We start from the raw sequence: 21,604 nt of genomic DNA on the forward strand, positions 1-21,604 counted from the left end.
GAAATATTGCACGTGGGAGTTTCTGTAGAATGCAAATTCAGAGGCAATTTCAAAGCGGAATGAGCAGTTCTTCCACCAGGCAGCAATGTTGCGGCTATTCCGGACGACGCAATTGCCAACGCTATATCATTTTTTGATCGAATTGATGCCAGAATCAGTTTTATCACAAACGTTGCATCCTCCTGCCGCATCCAAAAAGAAAATTTCTCCAACGTTGTTATCGACACAATGCATTATCGTATCATAAATGTCTTTTTGTTCCGACGTTAACTTGGAAATGTTATAGGTGAAGGCATTCCCAAATCCTGAAGAGGTTTGTTTGCCATAGTAACGCACAAATCTTCTATAATAACTAAAGTGTAGTTATAAATTTCTGATGTAAAATCAAAAGTCATATCTGACGTCTCTAACTGTTTTCGAAGGAGTATGTCTTCGGACATTTTTGACTTATATTTTTCCCATAACTCTGTAGGAGCTGATGGAGAGCAAGTTGTTAAAATGATGTCAAACAATGCGCGAATTTGACTTGGGGTTGACGTTTCGCACGCGTCATTGATGCAGTTATCCCAGTGTTGGTCATTCTCCAATAAATTCAGAGCTTGGCATGCACTACGGTAAGTGTCATGTATAGTACCATTTACAGTCCTCAAATACTCAAAGGATGTCGGACCGGGTACATTCACCAAAAGCAGGCGTAGAAAGAAGCATTCATGTTGATTGGGGTGAACGGTGTAGAGTCTTCCTATCGTGGTATCTTTGAAGATGGTAGGTTGGCCGTCAACTGACTTACCCTGTTTTCGACGTTCAAATACTTTATTTTTAGTATTCCACGTGTAATACGAAGGCACTTCAGTATACAGCTTTTTTGCAAAAGAATCATTTTGCAAAGCGAAAAAAAGCTGTTAATGTTGTATCCGGTGGATTCAGGGCTCTTTGTTGCACGTTGGTTTCCGTGAAATAAACACGTTGACCATTCTGTAAATGTACCGCTAAGTGAATAACAGCTGGACTACGTTCATGTATCGGAAATGAAAGAATTCGACAAACAGCTTCATTACTGCTTATGTATCTTCCAGCCTGATATTGTACGATTTCGTCGAAATCTTTGATTTCGTGCTGCAAGCCAAAAACTGCCATGTCACTGCCTTTGTTGACGTATTTACATATGTATTTGATTGCCTTTACGGAGTTACAGTATTCAATGTTTATGTGTGCAGTAAATGTTTTTGATAATAATGGGGAATATGGAACAACCCACTGGTTATCTACTTCGATGGTGGTACCGTTACGCTTCTTTATTATTGCTGTTTTACCGCCATCTTCAGTAGATCTTCTTCTATATTGTGGGTAACCATCATTGCCAGTAATTGTGTTTGATACTAAAAGTCGAGGATATTGCTTTGTGCACCTTCCTTTGGCCATGCATGGTGAATTTTCGTTCAGTGCACCGCAAGGTCCATGTATCATATTTTTTACAATAATATCATGTAACCCCTTATCGACATTTTTATCAGGTATTTCAGCGGAAATCACATCATCAATTTCGTTCGAAGTAATTTTTTTATGTAGCCAGATTAGTATATGTGCGTGTGGCATACCTCGTTTTTGCCATTCCACTGAGTACATCCAGCATCGCACTGACCCAAACACTTCAAGTTTTACTATGTAGTTTATCAGTGATTTCAACTTTTGCCGGAAGACACGGGCCGTAATGTCATGCCTATGAACCGCCGATTGTCCTTGAAGTAAAAGCTGCAGTATCTCGTCCCAAGATTGATTACATGTAAATGTAATAAATAAATCTGGACGACCATAGAGACGAACATACGCAATAGCATCTTGAGCATATTCATGCATATGACGGGGACTGCCAGCATATGACGAAGGTAAAATTGTTAATCTTCCAACGTTTGTGGTATTACCGTCATTTATAACTGCATCTCGCAAATGAATATTTTGTTCAGAGCGGAGCTTGGTCTGATTCAGGCGGATATATAGCAAACGTTCTGATTCAATTTTAGCATACATATCAACGACAAATTGGTGAAACAATTCACGGCATTTTAAAATATAATTTTCTTCATCCTGCCGAATCATTAGTCTATAGGAATAATAATGCATTGCACTGCATTTCTTATTCATTTCTTTGTTAGTGGCTGGGTTCATCAATTTAATATTAAAGTGATAGCCGTCGGCTCCATCCCAAAAAATGATAGGATATTGTAAGGCATCGTAGCTTCGATGAGTTTCAGCAATTCTTAACAACTGAGCGTTTCGCTTATGAATAATAATATCTCGAGGTAAAAACTGATCACCGACCATAACGATTGCCACTTCGTCGATAGTTGGAGCATTGTATCTACGCACATGTTGGCCAGGAGGCGTTTTGTCAGCGGAAATAACAATTTTATGCGTATCAGTAGGCATCAAATCGATGGCTGTTTTGAACAGACGCACTAAATTATTATTTTCGTGGAAAAGATGTTGCAATTGGGAAACGATTGTCCTTTCAACGTTGGGAGAAATTTCGCAACGTGCATTCAATTCAGAATTTCTATCACTGATGAAGTACAATTGTACAAATTTATGATTCTCGCCTGAGAATGGTAGAAGGGACCCTGCTCTATGATAAATTTGCCCTTTTACTTTGAAAGTAGACATAAATTGATCTGGATTTTCGATTTGGGCTCCAAACGACGTCATTTGGAAACATGAGTTGTATTTTCTGATTTGTGACAAAAAACGCTTAGATTCTGACGTAGTTCCAGTAAGGAAAGTCTTCAATGGCTCTGGTGGTGCAGCCAATAGAGGAAGTTTAACTTTTCCTGAGGCGCAACACATTCCCATTGTTTCAACATTGAATTTCAAGGCCTTGCAATAGGGACAAATTTTAGACATTGTCCCGATTTGAACACATCTACTCAAGCTATAATCATCGACTGGGTTGTACCTGAATGCCAGGCGATAACTTTCCGGTTGCTCTGATTCCTCGGCACGTTTTCTTTTCTTACTTTCTCTATCAGCAGCAAGCCTGATTTCTTGCTGTTCTTGTGATTCCTCGGCACGCTTTCTTTTCTTACTTTCTCTATCAGCAGCAAGCCTGATTTCTTGCTGTTCTTGTAATTCCTCGGCACGCCTTCTTTTTTCACTTTCTCTTTTAGCAGCAAGTCTGCTTCGGCGTTGCTCTGGTAGTTCCTCGGCACGCTTTCTGTTCTTTCTTTCTCTATGAGCCTCAAGCCTGTTTCCTTGCTGTTCTTTTGATTCTTCGGCACGCTTTCTGTTCTTTCTTTCTCTATCAGCCTCAAGCCTGTTTCCTTGCTGTTCTTTTGATTCCTCGGCACGCCTTCTTTTTTCACTTTCTCTTTTAGCAGCAAGTCTGCTTTCGCGTTGCTCTGGTAGTTCCTCGGCACGCTTTCTTTTCTGACTTTCTCTATCAGCAGCAAGTTTTTTGGCATAGACTCTTTGAGCATCTTCATCGGCTTTTGCCATGGTAAGTTCATCAGTCATTGTAAACTTAAACATTAATAGATTTCTACGTGAACATATGTCTTAAATATCTTGAATGACGTCACCGTCAAAGCAAAAATGACGACAACTAATTTCATGACGTCAGTCAACACAGAAACATGACGTCACCTGATCCACAGACAGACAACTTATTTATATATATAGATATATATATATATATATATATATATATATATATATATATATATATATATATATATATATATATATATATATTTATATATATATATATATATATATATATATATATATATATATATATATATATATATATATATATATATATATATATATATATATATATCTATATATATAAAAATAAGTTGTCTGTGTGTGGATCTGTGGATGGATCAGGTGACGTCACCTGAAAAAACTGGATCAGGTGACGTCAAAACTGAAAAAACTAAAAAAAGGCAAAAACTACAAAAAAAACTAAAAACTAATAAAAAAAATAAAAAAGCTAAAAAACTAAAAAAACTAAAAAAGGCAAACACTACAAAAAAAAACTAAAAACTAATAAAAAAGCTAAAAAACTAAAAAAACTAAAAAAAGGCAAAAACTACAAAAAAAAACTAAAAACTAATAAAAAAAAATAAAAAAGCTAAAAAACTAAAAAAACTAAAAAAACTAAAAAAAAGGTAAAAAACTAAAAAAAACTAAAACTAAAAAAAAGGAAAAAACTGAAAAATAAGCTAAAATAAAGGTAAAAACCAATAAAAAACTAAAAAAAAAAACTGAAAAAACTAAAAAAAGGCAAAAACTACAAAAAAAACAAAAAACAAATAAAAAAAGTAAAAAAGCTAAAAAACTAAAAAAACAAAAAAAACTAAAAAAAGGTAAAAAACTAAAAAAAAAAAAAAAAAAAAAAAACTAAAAAAAAGGAAAAAACTGAAAAATAAGCTAAAATAAAGGTAAAAACCAATAAAAAACTAAAAAGAAAAAAAGGAAAAAACTAAAAAAAATTTTCATCTAAAAAACTAAAAAAAACTAAAAAAGGTAAAAACTAAAAGAACTAAAAAATAAAAAAATAAATGACGACACTCAAAGAGAAAGCGACCAGGACAAAAGGAATGTTCGATTAGCAATCAACAAAGGACCGGGACACAGGGAGTATAAATGACGACCAGGACATAAGTAAAAAAAAAAACTAACAAAACTAAAAGAAGGTAAAAACTACAAAAAAACTAAAAGAAAAAAAAAACTAAAAACTAATAAAAAAACTAAAAAATCTAAAAATCTAAATAAACTAAAAAAGAAAAAAAAGGAAAAAAATAAAGGAGAAAAACAAAACTAAAAAACGAATGTATATACAGACCGGGACACCGGGATACAAATGACGACCGGGACACAGGGAATATAAATGACGACCGGGACACAGGGACACAACTACAACGGGGACACCGGGGGAAACAGGGGGATATAAATGACGACCGGGACAAAAAAACTAAAAAGAAAAAAAAACTAAAACTAATAAAAAAACTAAAAAATCTAAAAATCTAAATAAACTAAAAAAGAAAAAAAAAGGAAAAAAATAAAGGAGAAAAACAAAACTAAAAAACGAATGTATATGACACCGGGGAAACAGGGGGATATAAATGACGACCGGGACACCGGGACAGGGAATGGTCGATTAGCAATCACCATCAACAAAGCTCAAGGGCAATCATTAGAATCATGAGGTATAGATCTGAATACAGATTGTTTTCCCATGGACCATTATATGTTGCATGTTCAAGAGTCGGTAAACCTGACAATCTATTTATATGCAAAGACAATGGGACAGCAAAGAATGTTGTATATTCGCAAGTTTTACGTAGTTAAAACCATATATATATATATATATATATATATATATATATATATATATATATATATATATATATATATATATATATATATATATATATATATATATATATATATATATATATATATATATATATATATATATATATATATATATATATATATATATATATATATATATATATATATATATATATATATATATATATATATATATATATATCTATATTCACAGGTGGGACATAGGGACACAACTACAATGGCGCGTAACTATTATGGCGCGTAACTATTATGGCGCGTAACGACTTACGCACGCGGGGGGGCTTGGGGGGGCGCGAAGCGCCCCCACCAACTAGGTGTTGGGGTGGCGCGAAGCGCCACCCCAACAGCTAGTATATATATATATATATATATATTTATATATATAGATTATTTTCATCAGTACGTATTTGAAAAATAATTTGTAATAAGCCGAAATAGCTCAGATGGGAGAGCGTTAGACAGAAGATCTAAAGGTCCCTGGTCGATCCCGGGTTTCGGCAAGTTTTTTTGCTTCCTTTTGCTTTAATCAAACTTTGTGATAAGTACCAGATTTGCTAAAATCACATAATAAATAATATCACAGTAGCGAAATAAGTCAAATTTTAAAGAACTGTATAAGAACAATGAAACTTCTATTAGAAAAATTAATAGGAAGCCGATTTCATTTCCAAGAAATAATTTATCAATAAACCAAAATTGTTTTCAACCGAAATTGAAAATTTAAGTGAATTTGTTCAAAATTCCATAGTGGCATTTGATCAAAGCTAGAAAATATGATACACACAATTCTAAACAAACAATTTCTGATAAATGTTGTCGTATTATTTTTGAGTTGGTTGAACCTCATCTTGCCAATTCGCAGTAATATAGTAACTGAAAAAAGGCAACTAGGACACGAATACATATAACCAAAATGGCTTACAACCAGTTCGCGACCGAACCAGTTCACGAAACAACATATATTGGCATTTTTTCCATTAAGAGCTAGTAAATTCCTTGAATACCAAAAAGAAAGACCTTGTAACGTGCATTAAAGATTTCAGAAAATAACTGCTAAGTCCCAGTGACGTTTTATGCAAACCCCCTCAACACAAAAATACATACAACTTATTTTTATGTATATAGAAGATAGTGTAACAGACATACAACTTATGTAACAGACATACAACTTATTTATATATATATAGATTATTTTCATCAGAACGTATTTGAAAAATAGTTTTTGATAAGCCGAAATAGCTTAGATGGGAGAGCGTTAGACTGAAGGTTTAAAGGCCAAAATGGCTTAAAATTACTTCGTATATAATAAGCCGTATATTTTCCTTCTCAATGCCCCGCTCTTTACGCTAAAGTTTGACTCTGTCTCTCAATTCTTCTTCTTAAAACAGTAAAAAACTTTAGCGTAAAGAGCGGGGCGTTGAGAAGGAAAATATACGGCTTATTATATACGGAGTAGTTTCTATTCGTTTTAAGTTTTAATGTCGCTCCTTAATTTCAGTTAAAAAACTTGTTTTTTTTTATTTAATTTCTGAACGTTTTTGAATCAATGCATGTTTTGATTTTGGCTCTCCGCAGAGGAATAGTTAAAACGAAATTTGCATTTTTTTTTGGCTAAATGGCTTTCTCGTAATTTTGATCGAATGATTTTGAGAAAAAAAGAGCGGGGGAGGAAGCCTAGTTGCCCTTCGATTTTTTGGTTAATTAAAAAGGCAACTAGAACTTTAAAGTTTTTACAAATATTTTTATTAGTAAAAGATTTACTTAACTTATAAATTAGCTTACGTAAAGAACTTTTGTATTCTCATATTTTTATTACATATATGAGGGGGTTTGCCCCCTTGTCAGATCCTCGCTCTTTACACTAAACCTTAAATTTTGTCCCAATTCATTAAGAATGACCCCAGAATCACAAAAGCCGTAGAATAAATAGTTGAAATTATTAAAAATACTTTAGCGTAAAGAGCGAGGTATTAGGAGGAGGTGAGCCCCTCAAATGGGTAATAATTTCTGTTTGTTTTAAGTTTTAATGCTGTTCCTTACTTCCAGCTGAAAGAACTTTTTCATATTTATTTTTTCATTGTTTTTTTAAATAATGCTAGTAAATCCTGCGCTCCCTTCATGCTCCCCTTTCTTCCCCCCATGACAAGTTATCGATGGAAAGTTCCCCCAGCTTATCCCCCTCTTCTCAACCCCTCCCCCAACCAAAAATATCCTCCTGAAAACGCCTGTACACTTCCCAATAACCATTACTATATGTAAGCATTGGTCAAAGTTTGTAACTTGTTGCCCCTCCCGTGGGGGACTGTGGGGGAGTAAGTCGTCCCCAAAGACATAGTTATAAGGTTTTTCGACTAAGCTGAATAAAATGGCTGTCTCAGAATTTTGATCCGTTGACTTTGGTAAAATAATTAGCGTGGGAGGGGGCCTTGGTGCCCTCGAATTTTTTTGGTCACTTAAAAAGGGCACTAGAACTTTTCATTCCCGTTAGAAACTTCTACAGTAGGGTTCTCTGATACGCTGAATCTGATGGTGTGATTTTCGTTAAGATTCTATGTTAAGATTCTATTCCTTAAGATATCTATAAAAAAGTCTCGTAACTTTTGATGGGTAGGACTAAACTTGATGAAACTTATATATTTAAATAAGCATTAAAATACGATTCTTTTGACGTAGGTATTGGTATCAAAATTCCATTTTTTAGAGTTTTGGTTACTATTGAGCCGAGTCGCTCCTTACTACAGTTCGTTACCACGAACTGTTTGAAAACTTTAAAAAAAAGGTTTTTTAACGAAAAGAAAAGATCTACATAATACTTAGGACCAGCAGAAACAAAATTTCAAAATAATTCAAACACAAAACGACTCGAAATTATTACTAAAGAATAAATGAAACCCAAAACTAACATTGATCAAACAAACAAGCATAGCAACCAAACATGTGACGTGTGCTAATATAATTGAAGAATTAAATCTTACAACGAGTAAAACTGAGATTAAATATTCAATTCAAAGTTAAAACTAACAAAAATTACAACAAATAGGAGTTTGCTCTTCACCCTTTCTCCTAAACTGTAAAAGTCTAAGACCTACTTCGTCATTTGTGTGTTTTATTTTATTTTATTATGTGCGTCTTGAATAGTCTTGAAAGCTAAATTGAATATTTGATAAACACAGATATTCATTCCTGAAAGTTCAGCAATTCCAAATTTCATTTCACTGGATTTCTTCTTTTTATTTTCATTGTTGTAAGTACAAAAGAAAACTTGTTTAATATAATTCGTTTAAAGTAAAACACAAATAACGCAATAAGCTTTAGACTTTTACAGTTAGAGGGAGGAAATGAGGCAGTATTCAAACTCTTCTTTGTAGCGATTTTGTTCATTTTAAATGGTATTTGAATATTACATTTAAGTGTTTCTGGTTTTAACAGTTTTTTTTTCATTTGTATTGTCACCTATTTTGTATTTATTTGGTATGATTGTCTATTTAATTCCTGTCGCTTTGGGTTATTTTTTTATAGTACTTTCTGCTCGTATTGATTTCTAACTATTGCAGTAACTTATTTATGCTGGTATTATGTTCATTAAGGCTCTTTCCTTTTTCTTCAAAAACCTTTCTTTTGGGAAAGATTTATTTTCAATTAGTTTTTGTTCGTATTGCCAAAGTTTTAAGTTTTTCAACATTCCCCATTTCAACATCAAAGTCTATTTTTTAGTTTCATCAAAGTATCAAAACATCAAATTAATGTTTCTTTAACATTGGAGTTTCAAAGTTCAACATCCCCCTCAACGTTCCCTGAAAGTAGTCATAACTAGATTTAAAAGCAGATGCAAACACTTACAGTTGCAAGTTGCCTAAATTGAAAGTAGTCACAGGTGCAGTCAGGGACAGCCTTATTCGCAGCGAAAGTAGTTACAGTGGGCCTAGAAGTAGTTTCCCTGACAGTTTCAAGATTGAAAGTTCAATACCCTTATCTGTTCCTAAAATTATGCACATACGACCTTTTACAGCTTTGGTCCAGATAGTTCTTTTTATTTGGTTCTACATACCCCTCAAAATTTCTCAAATTTTGCCTGAATATCCTTACTTTTTTCTAAAATGCCCAAGATCAATATTCTCCCTATTTCTAATGATAAATTCCCCCTTAAAACATGAAAAAGTTGTGTTATTTACAATTCTTGCCACGGGGCTGTGGTGGTATGGAATCCCTAAAGGCATAGCCGTTAGATATTGTAACTATTTCGTTTTTATTTAAGATTTCTTTCAGCGTTAAGTCGGGCATCTAAACAAGACAAAAGAGGAGGGGGGAATGCCTTACATATTGTTATTTTGTCATTTTAACAAACCTCCTGCGCGTAGTGTGCTTTGATTTTGTTTGGCATACCCCTCAACAGTTTCTAAGAGTTGTACCTTAATATTTTTAGCATCTTTGGAGACTCAGGGTTAAACATGTCACCTTTTCTCAAAAACCAGACTTGTAAATAAGCAGTAGGCAACTTATATAACTTGCAACATTTCCACCGGTGGGTGTCCCCTTTGAAGAAAGGGCAACTACAATATGTGTTGTAAAGGAATGTTAGCTTTACAACCCCTTTTCAATATCCCTCCATCGTGTCCTGAAATTTTAAACTTAGTACCCTCAGGCGCTTTAAAAACGCTTTTCAAGCTTTAAATATTACAGGTTCTTTTTCTTGACAAACTGGATATATACATTGCCTTTTGATTTAGTATAACACATCTCTCAACATTTTGCAAAGTTTCATCTTAATACCTTTTCAAATAAACCGAGAACTAAATTTTCCCTTTTCCTAATGACAAATCCTGCATTTAAACTATGGGAAAATTAAACAATTTAATACGGATGCTCTATAAAAGTGCACGGTAACAATATAAGTAACAATATAAACGTACGGGAGGGGTTGGGGCTGGTCACCATTTGACCACTTTTGACACTTAAAAAGGAACAAAAATTTTGAATTCCCCCTAGTTAGTGTATAAGACCACCCCTTCAATAAAAACTTTATGCGTTAACAATGGGTAACTTGCATATCTTGCAGCCCTGTCCTGTGGGATGTGGGGGAGGGGGTTTAGTCAACTTCGAATACTAGGATGCTTTCTTTTTAGACTATTTTAAATAAAAAATACCAGTTTAAAATTTCGTCTGATGCATTCAAAGAAGGGCTGTTTACCCTACGATCACTTTGGACCCTTTAAAAGATCATTATAACTTCTGATTTCCATTCGAATGAGCCCTCTCCAAAGTTAATACAACCCCCCATTCCATATGAATCCTTCTAGGTTAACAATCGATGGCATAACTTACAGCTCTTGCCCTTGGGGCTGGAAGGGATTTGACACACCCAAAAGCTTGGTTATTTCAAATAGCTATCCCAGATACATAGAACGAAATAGCTATATCGAAAGCAAAATCAGAACATTTTGGAAGACAGGGCTTGGGGGAGGGGTAGGTCACCCTCAGAGCATTTTTAACTTTTAAAAGGGAAACTGTAGCTTTCAGTTTCAAATCGAATATGTCTCTTCAGAAGTTTATACGACTACCTGAAATGTACATAGCTTATATGCTTAGACCATGAGCACTGGGGGTTTTGTAAATTCTGGAGTAATAATTATTTAATCTTGACTATTTTCAAAAAATGGCTATCTCAAAATTTTTATCTTTGGATTTGGGAAGAAAAGGGCTTGGGGGACTGGTTGCCCACTGATCACTTTTGGCTCTTAAAAGGAACAATTAACTTCTAATTTCCAATCAAATGAGTCCCCTCCACAGTTTATATGACCACTCATTCCATATGAAATGCCTCTAGGATAATAATAAATAATAATAATAAAACACTAAAGCCATATGTTTTTTTTATTATATACTAGCTGTTGGGGTGGCGCTTCGCGCCACCCCAACACCTAGTTGGTGGGGTGCTTCGCGCCCCCCAAAGCCCCCCCCCCGCGTGCCAAAGTCGTTACGCGCCATATTAGTTACGCGCCATTGTAGTTGTGTCCCTGTGTCCCACCTGTGAATATAGATAGATTTATGTATGTGTTTCAAACTACGTAAAAATTGCGAATATACAACATTCTTGGCTGTCCCATTGTCTGTGCATATACAAAGCCGTATGTACTAATAATGACGTCATATGCAAACGCTCTTTTTACAAACAAACAAACATGCATACACACAACTCGTTTTTATATAGATAGATAGATAGATAGATACAATACAAATTAACTGCGTAAAACTTGGGAATATACAACATTCTTCGCTGTCCAATTGTCGCTGCATATAAATAGATTGTCAGGTTTACCGACCCTCGAACATGCAACGTACAATTGTCCATGAGAAAAACAATCAGTATTAAGATCTATACCACATTTTTCTAATGATTGACCTTGAGCTTTGTTAATGGTGATTGCAAATGCTAATCGAATTGGGAATTGCAATCTTTTAAATTAAAAAGGCAGATCCGTTGGAATCATGGGAATGCGAGGAATAAGAAAAGCCTCATCCTCAAAAGGCCCTGTCAAGATTGTGGCCTCTATTAGGTTTTCCATTGTTTTTTTTACGGCAAGTCGCGTGCCATTGCAAAGCTTTGGTGGGTTGATATTTCTTAAAACTATTATTGGTACGCATATTTTTAGTTGTAGCACGTGTGGTGGAAACCCTGAAGGATCTATGGAATTTAAAAATTCAGATGGATAATTAACCGCTTCATTTGGTTCCAAAACTGTGTCGACTGACTACTTGTAAAGGACTGCCTGGTCTCGAATCTTGGTCAAAACAATATTGTTGATTTCGTGGACGTCTATATTTTTGGGTGCGAGAATCGCTCTTTCACTTAGCCATTTATTATTTTTATAATTTTTTAGAATATTCGGAAATACTTTTTCAATCAATTCATTTTTGGATCTCAGTAAATTACAGAAATCAGCAGGTAGTTGTATACGTCCTGAAATTGAGTCTACTGGGAGCTTTCCGTTTCCAATTGCCAGCAATTGATCTGAAAATGTTTGACCAGAGTCATCGTTTTGCAATCGGACACGCATATTTGTAGTTAATTTTAATATTTTTACGTGTGCCCATAAATTAGAATTTTTCAGGCAAGCATTCATTTCGTCTGCAGGAGTTGATCTAGGTATTATAGGTAATGTTTGCCTGAAATCTCCCGCAAGCAATATTAATGTGCTGCCAAAGGGGTTTCGACTTGCCTCTCAAATCTTCCAAGTATTGATCCAGAGCCTCGAGCGATTTTTTGTGTGCCATTGTGCACTCATCCCAAATAATAAGTTTGCATTGCTGCAATACTTTACCCATCCCAGATGATTTGGAAATATTGCAAGTGGGAGTTTCTGTAGAATGCATATTCAGAGGCAATTTCAAAGCGGAATGAGCAGTTCTTCCACCAGGCAGCAATGTTGCGGCTATTCCGGACGACGCAATTGCCAACGCTACATCATTTTTTGATCGAATTGATGCCAGAATCAGTTTTATCACAAACGTTTTACCAGTACCTCCTGGCGCATCCAAAAAGAAAATTTCTCCAACGTTGTTATCGACACAATGCATTATCGTATCATAAATATCTTTTTGTTCGACGTTAACTTGGAAATGTTATTTTGTACATACGACAATAGATCACTCGTACTGTAACTTTGTTCACGATCCAATTCTACACATGTCGAAACAGCAGCGATACGGTTAGGTGAAGGCATTCCCAAATCCTGAAGAGGTTTGTTTGCCATACGTACGCACAAATCTTTTATAATAACTAAAGTGTAGTTATAAATTTCTGATGTAAAATCAAAAGTCATATCTGACGTCTCTAACTGTTTTCGATGGAGTATATCGTCGGACATTTTTGACTTATATTTTTCCCATAACTCTGTAGGAGCTGATGGAGAGCAAGTTGTTAAAATGATGCCAAACAATGCACGAATTTGACTTGGGGTTGACGTTTCGCACGTGTCATTGATGCAGTTATCCTAGTGTTGGTCATTCTCCAATAGATTCAGAGCTTGGCATGCACTACGGTAAGTGTCATGTATAGTACCGTTTACAGTTCTCAAATACTCAAAGGATGTCGGACCGGGTACATTCACCAAAAGCAGGCGTAGAAAGAAGCATTCATGTTGATTGGGGTGAACGGTGTAGAGTCTTCCTATCGTGGTATCTTTGAAGATGGTAGGTTGGCCGTCGACTGACTTACCCTGTTTTCGACGTTCAAATACTTTATTTTTAGTATTCCACGTGTAATACGAAGGCACTTCAGTATACAGCAGTTTTTTTGCAAAAGAATCATTTTTGCAAAGCGAAAAAAAAGCTGTTAATGTTGTATCCGGTGGGTTCAGGGCTCTTTGTTGCACGTTGGTTTCCGTGAAATAAACACGTTGACCATTCTGTAAATGTACCGCTAAGTGAACAACAGCTGGACTACGTTAATGTATCGGAAATGAAAGAATTCGCCAAACAGCTTCATTACTGCTTATGTATCTTCCAGCCTGATATTGTACGATTTCGTCGAAATCTTTGATTTCGGGCTGCAAGCCAAAAACTGCCTAGTCACTGCCTTTGTTGACGTATTTACATATGTATTTGATTGCCTTTACGGAGTTACAGTATTCAACGTTTATGTGTGCATTAAATGTTTTTGATAATAATGGGGAATATGGAACAACCCACTGGTTATCTACTTCGATGGTGGTACCGTTACGCTTCTTTATTATTGCTGTTTTACCGCCATCTTCAGTAGATCTTCTTCTATATTGTGGGTAACCATCATTGCCAGTAATTGTCTTTGATACTAAAAGTCGAGGATATTGCTTTGTGCACCTTCCTTTGGCCATGCATGGTGAATTTTGCATGGTTCAGTGCACCGCAAGGTCCATGTATCATATTTTTTACAATAATATCATGTAACCCATTATCGACATTTTTATCAGGTATTTCAGCGGGAATCAGAACATCAATTTCGTTCGAAGTAATTTTTTTAAGTAGCCAGATTAGTATATGTGCGTGTGGCAAACCTCGTTTTTGCCATTCCACTGAGTACATCCAGCATCGCACTGACCCAAACACTTCAAGTTTTACTATGTAGTTTATCAGTGATTTCAACTTTTGCCGGAAGACACGGGCCGTACTGTCATGCCTATGAACCGCCGATTGGCCTTGAAGTAAAAGCTGCAGTATCTCGTCCCAAGATTGATTACATGTAAATGTAATAAATAAATCTGGACGACCATAGAGACGAACATACGCAATAGCATCTTGAGCATATTCATGCATATGACGGGGACTGCCAGCATATGACGAAGGTAAAATTGTTAATCTTCCAACGTTTGTGGTATTACCGTCATTTGTAACTGCATCTCGCAAATGAATGTATTGTTCAGAGCGGAGCTTGGTCTGATTCAGGCGGATATATAGCAAACGTTCTCATTCAATTTTAGCATACATTTCAACGACAAATTGGTGAAACAATTCACGGCATTTTAAAATATAATTTTCTTCATCCTGCCGAATTATTAGTCTATAGGAATAATAATGCATTGCACTGCATTTCTTATTCATTTCTTTGTTAGTGGCTGGATTTATCAATTTAATATTAAAGTGATAGCCGTCGGCTCCATCCCAAAAAATGATAGGATATTGTAGGGCATCGTAGCATCGATGAGTTTAAGCAATTCTTAACAACTGAGCGTTTCGCTTATAAAGAATAATATCTTGAGGTAAAAACTGATCACCGATCATAACGATTGCCACTTCGTCGATAGTTGGAGCATTGTATCTACGCACATGTTGGCCAGGAGGCGTTTTGTCAGCGGAAAAAAACAATTTTATGCGTATCAGTAGGCATCAAATCAATGGCTGTTTTGAACAGACGCACTAAATTATTATTTTCGTGGAAAAGATGTTGCAATTGGGAAACGATTGTCGTTTCAACCTTGGGAGAAATTTCGCAACATGCATTCAATTCAGAATTTCTATCACTGATGAAGTACAATTGTAAAAATTTATGATTCTCGCCTGAGAATGGTAGAAGGGACCCTGCTCTATGATAAATTTGCCCTTTTACTTTGAAAGTAGACATAAATTGATCTGGATTTTCGATTTGGGCTCCAAACGGCGTCATTTGGAAACACGAGTTGTATTTTCTGATTTTTGACAAAAAACGCTTAGATTATGACGTAGTTCCAGTAAGGAAAGTCTTCAATGGCTCTGGTGGTGCAGCCAATAGAGGAAGTTTAACTTTTCCTGAGGCGCAACACATTCCCATTGTTTCACCATTGAATTTCAAGGCCTTGCAATAGGGACAAATTTTAGACATTTTCCCGATTTGAACACATCTGCTCAAGCTATAATCATCGACTGGGCTGTACATGAATGCCAGGCGATAACTTTCAGGTTGCTCTGATTCCTCGGCACGCTTTCTTTTCTTACTTTCTCTATCAGCAGCAAGCCTGATTTCTTGCTGTTCTTGTGATACCTCGGCACGCTTTCTTTTCTTACTTTCTCTATCAGCAGCAAGCCTGATTTCTTGCTGTTCTTGTGATTCCTCAGCACGCCTTCTTTTTTCACTTTCTCTTTTAGCAGCAAGTCTGCTTTCGCGTTGTTCTTTTGATTCCTCGGCACGCTTTCTTTTCTGACTTTCTCTATCAGCAGCAAGTTTTTTGGCATAGACTCTTTGAGCATCTTCATCGGCTTTTGCCATTGTAAGTTCATCAGTCATTTTAAACTTAAACATTAATAGATTTCTACGTGAACATATATGTCTTAAATATCTTTAATGACGTCACCGTTATAGCGAAAATGACGACAACTAACTTCAAGACGTCAGTCGATCCACAGATGTCTTAATTATCTTTAATGACGTCACCTTCATAGCAAAAATGACGACGACTAACTTCATGACGTCAGTCGACACAGAAACATGATGTCACCTGATCCACAGACAGACAACTTATTTTTATAGATATATATCTATATATATATATATATATATATAGATTATTTTCATCAGAACATATTTGAAAAATAATTTGTAATAAGCCGAAATAGCTCAGATGGGAGAGCGTTAGACTGAAGATCTAAAGGTCCCTGGTTCGATCCCGGGTTTCGGCAAATTTTTTTGCTTCCTTTTTTCTTTAATCAAACTTTGTGATAAGTACCAGATTTGCTAAAATCACATAATAAATAAAATCACAGTAGCGAAATAAGTCAAATTTTAAAGAACTGTATAAGAACAATGAAACTTCTATCAGAAAAATTAATAGGAAGCCGATTTCATTTCCAAGAAATAATTTATCAATAAACCAAAATTGTTTTCAACCGAAATTGACAATTTAAGTGAATTTGTTCAAAATTCCATAGTGGCATTTGATCAAAGCTAGAAAATTTTATACACACAATTCTAAACAAACAGTTTCTGATAAATGTTGTCGTATTATTTTTGAGTTGGTTGAACCTGATCTTGCCAATTCGCAGTAATATAGTAACTGAAAAAAGGCAACTAGGACACGAATACATATAACCAAAATGGCTTACAACCAGTTCGCGACCGAACCAGTTCACGAAACAACATATATTGGCATTTTTTCTCATTAAGAGCTAGTAAATTCCTTGAATACCAAAAAGAAAGACCTTGTAACGTGCAGTAAAGATTTCAGATAATAACTGCTAAGTCCCAGTGACGTCATATGTAAACCCCCTCAACACAAAAATACATACATCTTATTTTTATGTATATAAAAGATAGTGTAACAGACATACAACTTATGTAACAGACATACAACTTATTTTTATATATATATATAGATTATTTTCATCAGAACGTATTTGAAAAATAGTTTTTGCTAAGCCGAAATAGCTTAGATGGGAGAGCGTTAGACTGAAGGTTGAAAGGCCAAAATGGCTTACAACCAGTTCGCGACCGAACCAGTTCACGAAACAACATATATTGGCACTTTTTCTCATTGAGAGCTAGTAAAGTCCTTGGGTACCAAAAAGAAAGACCTTGTAACGTGCATTAAAGATTTTAGAAAAGAATTGCTAAGTCCCAGTAAGAGTAAAAAATTACGTTTTAAGTAATTGGTCAGAGCTTGGTTCAAGGTCTGACTTGGCCAGGTTCCACCAGTTGCTCTAAAATCCCTTTTGAAACTTAAAAAAGGCAGTATAACTTCCAATTTCAAGTCAAATTAGCCCCATCTGAAGTTTACACCACCGCTAATTCCCCGGTTTCCAAACACTAAATATGATCTTTAGACAAGTTCAATTCTGAAGACTATGAAACAGCATTTATTTTAATTATTATGTTTAATATGTCTATATTATTACGTTTATGAATTTAATTGGGTAGCCATTACAAATAAAATGTCTAATAAATAAAATAATTCCTAATCAAGAAATTCTTGGTAGCAGCTTCTGAAAGCCTTATTAACTAATGAAATTAAAACTCATTGATTACAGAATCTGGCTGGCACAAGTTAAAATTCAGATATATATCACCGTGTGTAGGCTTTTAGAAAAACATAACAAAATCTCCTTTAATTAATAAAATATCAACGAATGGCAGCTCATTATTTTCTTCATACTCAACTGTAAATTTTATATTTTATCCAGTTGCTTTGGTGTTCTCATTGAAGCAACCCTTTTAGCTTCTGTGACCTATAATCTCAATTACGATTGTTGTAGATATTGATATTTTTTTTCTCTAATATCTTGGTTTTGGATTTTATTAACTTTTAGTTTAGTTTATCTTTGTTTTTGTCAGTGTTAGAGACGCCACGTTTCATACAGGAAAAATATCCATGTCATTTGAGTTATTATTTTTTTTTACTAGCCAGGTCAGGGCAGGGATACACTCAATTGAATAATTCCTTATTTTTAAGCAATTGTGTGTTTTTCAATAATTGTAATAATTCATCAAATAAAAATAATCACAAGGATATCATAATTATCTGTTTCTTGCGATTAATTGCAATAATGATGCTTATTTACTGCACTTACTTATTACAATTACTTACTTATTACTTTAAAAACCAATTTGGCAAAGAGTGGGAGAAGAAGCATTGGAGGTTCTACTGCGAGTCATCAACTCAAGAGTACTACAGGTCTGGAAGACCTTCAGGCTTACGGATGGATTAAGATAAGGTAAAGTGGTAGAATCTAAAAAAAACCGATAAATTTTAATATGCTGGCATTGATTTTGTTTCTGCTTTGACACTTGTTTCCTTGAAACTCCAATTAACCCCTTAACCGAATATACATACTCTATTATCCCAAAACATACCAAAGGTATTGTAGATTCAGGTTCAGGACTCACTTCCAAGCTAATATACAGACTTATGTGACACTTTGAGTGTATATTCTGGGGAACATACTAAGTAAAGCATGTACAAAATGATTCTTTTTATTCCTTTTAACTGAAATATATTCATCACTGAACTGGAAATTAAGGTAACGGAATTTTAACTTTGATCTTAGATACCCTTATGCCTCTGAAGCCAACTAGGACATTAACAAAGAGATTCCAGTCATCCCTCAAATGGGCTACTGCCGTAACGTCTACCCACTGGGGTTGTATAGACGTATACCCAGTGGGAAGGTCCCTCTGATATGTTTTGTGTAGTGTATTCTTTGGTTTTACCCTTTGCTGCATTCTTATTGGTTGGCACTAAAGGATGGACTTTGGTGTTTGGTCGTCTTTCATTCACACAAGAGGAACCATGTATTTCCATCTTCAGGTCCTGATTCAGTCTCTTATGGGGGAAATAGCTACGCTAAGAAAGGATGCCTCCGATCAAGAAATAAAAATTGGGTAACTGGAAAATGAGTTGGAGGATCAAAAATTAAGCTGTGATCAACTGGAGAATCAGGTACTGTAAAGTGATGTCAAGGACCTCAAATTGAATCTGTTAATTCATGGCATGTCTACTGAGTGGGGGTCTCAAACTTTTGACCTATAATGGGAATCAGTCTCCTGTAGACTTGCTAGAATCAGACTAAAGGGAAACCCTGCAAATGTGTCGATAATTTTTACCTATGCCCTCACCCGTGACGCTAATGAAACGATCAAGGATGTTTTCTTCGGTAAACTGCAGCAGTTGACTTCTTCTATAGCCGCAGGTGATTACTTGATTGTTGCTGGAGACTTCAACGCAAGAGGTGGTCAGTCAGACAGACCACAAGACAAATACTTGGAAAATTTGGACAGGGTCACAGATGCGAGAATGGGCAGATGATGGAGAATATAGCACAATTACATGACACCCGCAAGATTTACCAGATCCTGCATGAATCCGTTGGTAAGAAAGCTGCTGTCTGAGAAATAGTCAAAAACATATCATGAAAAATCATTAGTTGTCAGAAGGAACACTCAGCAAGATAGAAGGATCACTTTCAGTTCCTTCTAAACTCATCCCCTTCATCTGCTCATGTTGCCTTCCCACTTTTTGTTTCTAAAGAGACTTACAATATCGAGCTGGATACACCGACCAGAGCCGAAATACTAAAAGCGATCAAGACCCTAAAACACCACAAAGCCCCAAATGAAGACGGTCTCCCCCTGGAACTATACAAACGATGCCCTGCGGTCACTGCTAAACAGCTCCATGGCATTCTCGAAGAAGTGTGGAGGACAGACACTTTTCCAAAAGATTGGAAGACATAAGTCATCCTCTCATTCTATAAGAAAGGAGACAAAACCGAATGCAAAAATTACTGCGGATTAAGTCTCATAGACATTGCAGTACAAATATTCAAAATCATACTCTTGAACCGCTTCAAAGGGGCTAGAGAGGAAAGAACTCGAGAAAATCAAGTCGGCCTTCGACCGACGTATAGACGGTAGAAGTTGTACTGATAATATCTTTGCCTTTCGCATCATTATCCAGCAGTTTGAAAGGTACAACCTACCCCTGATCTTGTTTTTCCTGGACTTCATTGCCGCCTTAATTCTGTCACTCGCCAGAAACTTTAAAAGATCCTAGAGAATGATGGAATGCCGCCGAAGTTTGTTGAACCGATGAAGGCAAACTATGACACTTCAGTGAGCCGATTTAGAGTCTATGGCGAAGAAAGCGAAGAATTTCTGGTTGAGTTTGGAATAAAACAAGGGTGAGTCCTCTCTCCGACTCTGTTCAATTATTGCATTGATTGGGTGCTTGAAAGTGCTTTATCGTCTTATCCAGAAGCGCAGATTGGACATAATCTCTCACTGACTGACCTTTATTATGCAGATGATCTTGGTCTCCTGTCAGACCTTGTAGAAGCCCAAATTATACTTGACAGCGTTGGGGCCTGGGCAGACCTGATCACCTTGAAAGTCAGCACAGAGAAAAATAAATTCATGGCTATTAACCACGACACAGGACCATTCCCGCTGACAGCCAAACAAGTTCAGCTAGAAAAAGTCAACCATTTCACATATTAAGTTTCCCAGATTTGTACTGATGGATCTTCTGACGCTGATATCCAACAGAGAATAGAGAAGGCGAAGACAGTTTTTGCTTCCCTTCGGAAACCCTTATGGAATCGCCGTGAAATCAGTGTCCAAGCGAAAGTTAGAATTTACATGGCACTAGTCCACACTGTTCTCCTTTACGGGTGCGAAACATATTTGGTAGAACTACAGCATGAGAATAAACTCAAGATGTTTGAGCAAACTTGCCTCCGAAGAATTCTCAGAGTACAGCTAATGACCATATCTCCAACGCGAATATACATTGAATTTGTAATATTCAGAGAGATGTTGTGCTCACTATTAAAGAACGGTGTTTGAAATGGCTGGGCCATATATTATGGAAACCGCCAGTGTACCTGCCTCGCCAAAAACATCTAGTTGAACCTATTAGCTACTGGAAGAAACGCCAAGGAGGACAGAGGAACAACTGGTGGGACCTGGCCAAGTTAGACCTTGAACCAATCGGGGGTTTCATAAATTCGGTCACAGATGGTCAACACAGTGGCTCACTTTTGCAGAGCAGCTGGCAAAAGATCAAACAACGTGGTCAAAGAATGTCTCTAGGATTATCGATGCCGGATGAGGTGGAAACGCCTGATTCCCACCACAAGTACAATTATAAGTAACATGAGCCACTAGCATGTCCTTTACAAGAATAAATCTCTTTGCCTGTTACTCCTGTGTTCTCCACAGAGAAATATCAGGGGAATCATCATATTAAGGGAAATATCAAACTGTATGCTTGGACATCTTAATTCTATT

At 35.9% G+C, this 21,604-nt stretch overlaps 1 long non-coding RNA gene and 1 other non-coding gene across 2 annotated transcripts in view; one reads left to right on the forward strand and one right to left on the reverse strand.

The window, feature by feature from the left end:
• The window catches only part of LOC136037703 (uncharacterized), a 185,385-nt gene that overhangs the window by 45,876 nt on the left and 117,905 nt on the right, over positions 1-21,604 (reverse strand). The window lies entirely within an intron of this gene.
• Trnaf-gaa (transfer RNA phenylalanine (anticodon GAA)) lies at positions 16,431-16,503 on the forward strand. The gene has a single exon. It is a non-coding gene; the product is annotated as a tRNA-Phe (tRNA).

The sequence above is a fragment of the Artemia franciscana genome, chromosome 17 (assembly GCF_032884065.1).
Source record: "Artemia franciscana chromosome 17, ASM3288406v1, whole genome shotgun sequence".
Classification (NCBI taxonomy): domain Eukaryota; kingdom Metazoa; phylum Arthropoda; class Branchiopoda; order Anostraca; family Artemiidae; genus Artemia; species Artemia franciscana.